This window comes from Odontesthes bonariensis, unplaced genomic scaffold (assembly GCF_027942865.1).
Source record: "Odontesthes bonariensis isolate fOdoBon6 unplaced genomic scaffold, fOdoBon6.hap1 scaffold_221, whole genome shotgun sequence".
NCBI lineage: Eukaryota > Metazoa > Chordata > Actinopteri > Atheriniformes > Atherinopsidae > Odontesthes > Odontesthes bonariensis.
In genome coordinates, this window is record NW_027457429.1 from 7,501 (window position 1) to 15,000 (window position 7,500).

The following is a 7,500-nucleotide window of genomic DNA, read 5'->3' on the forward strand; positions in this document are numbered from 1 at the left end:
CCTGCAGGCCGAAGAAACCCGTCGCCGGAGCCACAAATGTGGGTCGGCGGGGGTCCTCCGAAGGCAGGCCACGTATGCCGCTCGATCAGCCAGTATCAACAGGGGAGAAACCGGAAAAATGATGCCCACCACTCCCTCATCTCATTCGGGGAGTTTGGTGTCCGTGTGGCACCTGGTTCTAGTTTCCGAAAACTGGGTTTCTGAAATCGGGCAGATGGTGTTTTCGTCGTCTGCTAATAACCTTGTCGTACGGGAGAAGGGGACTTGGGCTGACTCTGCCCTTCGTCCCCTTCTCCTGTCTTAGTGACTGTCGTTTTTTGCTCATTCGTGCCCCTGGTACTACAGAAAATTTTTTTTTTACTCCCCTGGTACTATGAAAATTTAGTTTTTTTAAATGTACGTTCTGGAGCTTCCAGCGGTCACTCGAGCATCCAATCCGCTCTCCAGCACCTTCCTCGGACTCATGCTCTGCCAAAGTCGGCCTCCCATCTTCCAGGAACCAGCCTGGAGCTTCTAGCGGTCAGCCGCACCTTGAATCCGCTCTCAAGCACCTTTCTCGGACTCATGCTCTGCCAAAGTCGGCCTCCCATCTTCCAGGAACCAGCCTGGAGCTTCCAGCGGTCATCCGCGCCTTGAATCCGCTCTCCAGCACCTTCCTCGGACTCATGCTCTGCCAAAGTCGGCCTCCCATCTTCCAGGAACCAGCCTGGAGCTTCCAGCGGTCAGCCGCGCCTTGAATCCGCTCTCCAGCACCTATCTCGGACACACTCTCCTCCAGGCCGGCCTCACATCTTCAAAGAACCAGCCTGGAGCTCCTAGCGGACAGCCGAGCCTTGAATCCGCTCTCCAGCACCTTCCTCGGACTCAAGCTCTGCCAAAGTCGGCCTCCCATCTTCCAGGAACCAGCCTGGAGCTTCTAGCGGTCAGCCGCACCTTGAATCCGCTCTCCAGCACCTTCCTCGGACTCATGCTCTGCCAAAGTCGGCCTCCCATCTTCCAGGAACCAGCCTGGAGCTTCTAGCGGTCAGCCGCACCTTGAATCCGCTCTCCAGCACCTTCCTCGGACTCATGCTCTGCCAAAGTCGGCCTCACATCTTCCAGGAACCAGCCTGGAGCTTCCAGCGGTCAGCCGCACCTTGAATCCGCTCTCCAGCACCTATCTCGGACTCATTCTCCTCCAGGCCGGCCTCACATCTTCAAAGAACCAGCCTGGAGCTTCCAGCGGTCAGCCGCACCTTGAATCCGCTCTCCAGCACCTTCCTCGGACTCAAGCTCTGCCAAAGTCGGCCTCCCATCTTCCAGGAACCAGCCTGGAGCTTCTAGCGGTCAGCCGCACCTTGAATCCGCTCTCCAGCACCTTCCTCGGACTCATGCTCTGCCAAAGTCGGCCTCCCATCTTCCAGGAACCAGCCTGGAGCTTCTAGCGGTCAGCCGCACCTTGAATCCGCTCTCAAGCACCTTCCTCGGACTCATGCTCTGCCAAAGTCGGCCTCACATCTTCCAGGAACCAGCCTGGAGCTTCCAGCGGTCAGCCGCACCTTGAATCCGCTCTCCAGCACCTATCTCGGACTCATTCTCCTCCAGGCCGGCCTCACATCTTCAAAGAACCAGCCTGGAGCTTCCAGCGGTCAGCCGCACCTTGAATCCGCTCTCCAGCACCTTCCTCGGACTCAAGCTCTGCCAAAGTCGGCCTCCCATCTTCCAGGAACCAGCCTGGAGCTTCCAGCGGTCAGCCGCACCTTGAATCCGCTCTCCAGCACCTATCTCGGACTCATTCTCCTCCAGGCCGGCCTCACATCTTCAAAGAACCAGCCTGGAGCTTCCAGCGGTCAGCCGCACCTTGAATCCGCTCTCAAGCACCTTCCTCGGACTCATGCTCCTCCAGGCCGGCCTCACATCTTCAAAGAACCAGCCTGGAGCTTCCAGCGGTCAGCCGCACCTTGAATCCGCTCTCCAGCACCTTCCTCGGACTCATTCTCCTCCAGGCCGGCCTCACATCTTCAAAGAACCAGCCTGGAGCTTCCAGCGGTCAGCCGCACCTTGAATCCGCTCTCCAGCACCTTCCTCGGACTCATGCTCTGCCAAAGTCGGCCTCACATCTTCCAGGAACCAGCCTGGAGCTTCTAGCGGTCAACCGCACCTTGAATCCGCTCTCAAGCACCTTCCTCGGACTCATGCTCTGCCAAAGTCGGCCTCACATCTTCCAGGAACCAGCCTGGAGCTTCCAGCGGTCAGCCGCACCTTGAATCCGCTCTCCAGCACCTATCTCGGACTCATTCTCCTCCAGGCCGGCCTCACATCTTCAAAGAACCAGCCTGGAGCTTCCAGCGGTCAGCCGCACCTTGAATCCGCTCTCCAGCACCTTCCTCGGACTCATGCTCTGCCAAAGTCGGCCTCACATCTTCCAGGAACCAGCCTGGAGCTTCTAGCGGTCAGCCGCACCTTGAATCCGCTCTCAAGCACCTTCCTCGGACTCATGCTCTGCCAAAGTCGGCCTCACATCTTCCAGGAACCAGCCTGGAGCTTCCAGCGGTCAGCCGCACCTTGAATCCGCTCTCCAGCACCTATCTCGGACTCATTCTCCTCCAGGCCGGCCTCACATCTTCAAAGAACCAGCCTGGAGCTTCCAGCGGTCAGCCGCACCTTGAATCCGCTCTCAAGCACCTTCCTCGGACTCATGCTCCTCCAGGCCGGCCTCACATCTTCAAAGAACCAGCCTGGAGCTACCAGCGGTCAGCCGCACCTTGAATCCGCTCTCCAGCACCTTCCTCGGACTCATTCTCCTCCAGGCCGGCCTCACATCTTCAAAGAACCAGCCTGGAGCTTCCAGCGGTCAGCCGCACCTTGAATCCGCTCTCCAGCACCTTCCTCGGACTCATGCTCTGCCAAAGTCGGCCTCCCATCTTCCAGGAACCAGCCTGGAGCTTCCAGCGGTCAGCCGCGCCTTGAATCCGCTCTCCAGCACCTATCTCGGACACACTCTCCTCCAGGCCGGCCTCACATCTTCAAAGAACCAGCCTGGAGCCTTTAGCGGTCAGCCGCGCCTTGAATCCGCTCTCCAGCACCTTCCTCGGACTCATGCTCTGCCAAAGTCGGCCTCCCATCTTCCAGGAACCAGCCTGGAGCTTCCAGCGGTCAGCCGCACCTTGAATCCGCTCTCCAGCACCTTCCTCGGACACATTCTCCTCCAGGCCGGCCTCCCATCTTCCAGGAACCAGCCTGGAGCCTTTAGCGGTCAGCCGCGCCTTGAATCCGCTCTCAAGCACCTTCCTCGGACTCATGCTCTGCCAAAGTCGGCCTCCCATCTTCCAGGAACCAGCCTGGAGCTTCCAGCGGTCAGCCGCACCTTGAATCCGCTCTCCAGCACCTATCTCGGACTCATTCTCCTCCAGGCCGGCCTCACATCTTCAAAGAACCAGCCTGGAGCTTCCAGCGGTCAGCCGCACCTTGAATCCGCTCTCCAGCACCTTCCTCGGACTCATGCTCTGCCAAAGTCGGCCTCACATCTTCCAGGAACCAGCCTGGAGCTTCTAGCGGTCAGCCGCACCTTGAATCCGCTCTCAAGCACCTTCCTCGGACTCATGCTCTGCCAAAGTCGGCCTCACATCTTCCAGGAACCAGCCTGGAGCTTCCAGCGGTCAGCCGCACCTTGAATCCGCTCTCCAGCACCTATCTCGGACTCATTCTCCTCCAGGCCGGCCTCACATCTTCAAAGAACCAGCCTGGAGCTTCCAGCGGTCAGCCGCACCTTGAATCCGCTCTCAAGCACCTTCCTCGGACTCATGCTCCTCCAGGCCGGCCTCACATCTTCAAAGAACCAGCCTGGAGCTTCCAGCGGTCAGCCGCACCTTGAATCCGCTCTCCAGCACCTTCCTCGGACTCATTCTCCTCCAGGCCGGCCTCACATCTTCAAAGAACCAGCCTGGAGCTTCCAGCGGTCAGCCGCGCCTTGAATCCGCTCTCCAGCACCTTCCTCGGACTCATGCTCTGCCAAAGTCGGCCTCCCATCTTCCAGGAACCGGCCTGGAGCTTCCAGCGGTCAGCCGCGCCTTGAATCCGCTCTCCTGCACCCATCCTCGGACACACGTTCTTGCCTTTGGACCCCTCCTCCAGGAGCCAGGCTGGAGCTTTTGCCCCCTTCCTCCATCATTTCAGGCCGTGGAAAGTGTCATCTTTCGGATTATCAATTCACCGTCCCAGTCTGGTACTCAGATATTTTTCCGAAAACTGGGTTTCTGAAATCGTGCAGATGGTGTTTTCGTCGTCTGCTAATAACCTCGTCGTGTGGGAGAATAGGGGCGGGCCTTGGGCTGACTCGGCCCATCGTCCCCTTTTCCCGTTCTCTGACAGAAATTTTTTCCAACTTTATCACCCCTGGTACTATAAACTTTTTCACCTCTGGTACTATGTGGCACTTAGAAAATTTTCTGAACCGGGATTCTCACCCCTGGTACTTTTTGGCACTCAGAAAATATTTCTCAACCGGGCTTCATGCCCCTGGTACTTTTTGACACTTTGACGTTTTTCTGAACCGGGCTTCATGCCCCTGGTACTTTTTGACACTTTGACGTTTTTCTGAACCGGGCTTCATGCCCCTGGTACTTTTTGACACTTTGACGTTTTTCTGAACCGGGCTTCATGCCCCTGGTACTTTTTGACACTTTGACGTTTTTCTGAACCGGGCTTCATGCCCCTGGTACTTTTTGACACTTTGACGTTTTTCTGAACCGGGCTTCATGCCCCTGGTACTTTTTGACACTTTGGCGTTTTTCTGAACCGGGATAAAGGTCATTTAAAGAGGTGTGTGCATGGTTCCTACTAAGGAGTCTGAACTTGTTCTGGCCCAAGGAAATCACTTTTTAACAAAAATCCGTATTTGGTCTTAACTCGGGAAAAGAAGGCGATTCCTGTGTTTTGATCTCAAAAGAGGCCATTTATCCGGGTTTGTGCAGGTTTATGCATGGAACTTACTTAGAATGGATATATCTCTATGTATATATGAAGGACTAAGGAGTCTGAACTTGTTCTGGCCCAAGGAAATCACTTTTTAACAAAAATCCGTATTTCGTCTTAACTCGGGAAAAGAAGGCGATTCCTGTGTTTTGATCTCAAAAGAGGCCATTTATCCGGGTTTGTGCAGGTTTATGCATGGAACTTACTTAGAATGGATATATCTCTATGTATATATGAAGGACTAAGGAGTCTGAACTTGTTCTGGCCCAAGGAAATCACTTTTTAACAAAAATCCGTATTTCGTCTTAACTCGGGAAAAGAAGGCGATTCCTGTGTTTTGATCCCAAAAGAGGCCATTTATCCGGGTTTGTGCAGGTTTATGCATGGAACTTCCTTAGAATGGATATATATGTATGTATATATGAAGGACTAAGGAGTCTGAACTTGTTCTGGCCCAAGGAAATCACTTTTTAACAAAAATCCGTATTTCGTCTTAACTCGGGAAAAGAAGGCGATTCCTGTGTTTTGATCCCAAAAGAGGCCATTTATCCGGGTTTGTGCAGGTTTATGCATGGAACTTACTTAGAATGGATATATATGTATGTATATATGAAGGACCAAGGAGTCTGAACTTGTTCTGGCCCAAGGAAATCACTTTTTAACAAAAATCCGTATTTCGTCTTAACTCGGGAAAAGAAGGCGATTCCTGTGTTTCTTTCAGAAAAGGTCCTTTTTTTGAACTGGGATTCATGCCCAACATCCAGGCTCTCGTGCCCTGCCCACAGACACACATCCAGGCCGAGTTTCAGCACCTCTCCTCGGTCCAGTATTCATGGCTGCCGTCCTCTCCCAACAGCCAGTCTCTCATGCCCGGCCCAGAGACACACATCCAGGCCGAGTTTCAGCACCTCTCTTCGGTCAGGCAATCATCCCTGCTCCCCTCTCATAACGTCCAGGCACTCATGCCCTGTGCAATGACACATCCAGGCCGAGTTTCAGCACCTCTCCTCGGTCAGGAATTCATCCCTGCTCCCCTCTCATAACGTCCAGTCACAGACACAGATCCAGGCCGAGTTTCAGCACCTCTCCTCGGTCCAGCATTCATCCCTGCTCCCCTCTCAGAACATCCAGGCACTCATGCCCTGTGCAATGACACATCCAGGCCGAGTTTCAGCACCTCTCCTCGGTCAGGAATTCATCCCTGCTCCCCTCTCATAACGTCCAGTCACAGACACAGATCCAGGCCGAGTTTCAGCACCTCTCCTCGGTCCAGCATTCATCCCTGCTCCACTCTCATAGCATCCAGGCACTCATGCCCTGCGCACAGACACACATCCTGGCCGAGTTTCAGCACCTCTCCTCGGTCCAGCATTCATCCCTGCTCCACTCTCATAGCATCCAGGCACTCATGCCCTGCGCACAGACACACATCCAGGCCGAGTTTCAGCACCTCTGCTCGGTCCAGCATTCATCCCTGCTCCACTCTCATAGCATCCAGGCACTCATGCCCTGCGCACAGACACACATCCTGGCCGAGTTTCAGCACCTCTCCTCGGTCCAGCATTCATCCCTGCTCCACTCTCATAGCATCCAGGCACTCATGCCCTGCGCACAGACACACATCCAGGCCGAGTTTCAGCACCTCTGCTCGGTCCAGCATTCATCCCTGCTCCACTCTCATAGCATCCAGGCACTCATGCCCTGCGCAATGACACATCCAGGCCGAGTTTCAGCACCTCTCCTCGGTCAGGCATTCATCCCTGCTCCCCTCTCACAGCATCCAGGCACTCATGCCCTGCGCACAGTCACACACCCAGGCCGAGTTTCAGCACCTCTCCTCGGTCCAGCATTCATCCCTGCTCCCCTCTCACAGCATCCAGGCACTCATGCCCTGCGCACAGACACACATCCTGGCCGAGTTTCAGCACCTCTCCTCGGTCCAGCATTCATCCCTGCTCCACTCTCATAGCATCCAGGCACTCATGCCCTGCGCACAGACACACATCCAGGCCGAGTTTCAGCACCTCTGCTCGGTCCAGCATTCATCCCTGCTCCACTCTCATAGCATCCAGGCACTCATGCCCTGCGCAATGACACATCCAGGCCGAGTTTCAGCACCTCTCCTCGGTCAGGCATTCATCCCTGCTCCCCTCTCACAGCATCCAGGCACTCATGCCCTGCGCACAGTCACACACCCAGGCCGAGTTTCAGCACCTCTCCTCGGTCCAGCATTCATCCCTGCTCCCCTCTCACAGCATCCAGGCACTCATGCCCTGCGCACAGACACACATCCAGGCCGAGTTTCAGCACCTCTCCTCGGTCCAGCATTCATCCCTGCTCCCCTCTCACAGCATCCAGGCACTCATGCCCTGCGCACAGACACACATCCAGGCCGAGTTTCAGCACCTCTCCTCGGTCAGGCATTCATCCCTGCTCCCCTCTCAGAACATCCAGGCACTCATGCCCTGCGCAACGACATCACTCCGCAAAGGAAAGCTTTTGCGGTGTTTCTTTCTCAAAAAAGGCAATTTAAAGAGGTTTAAGCAT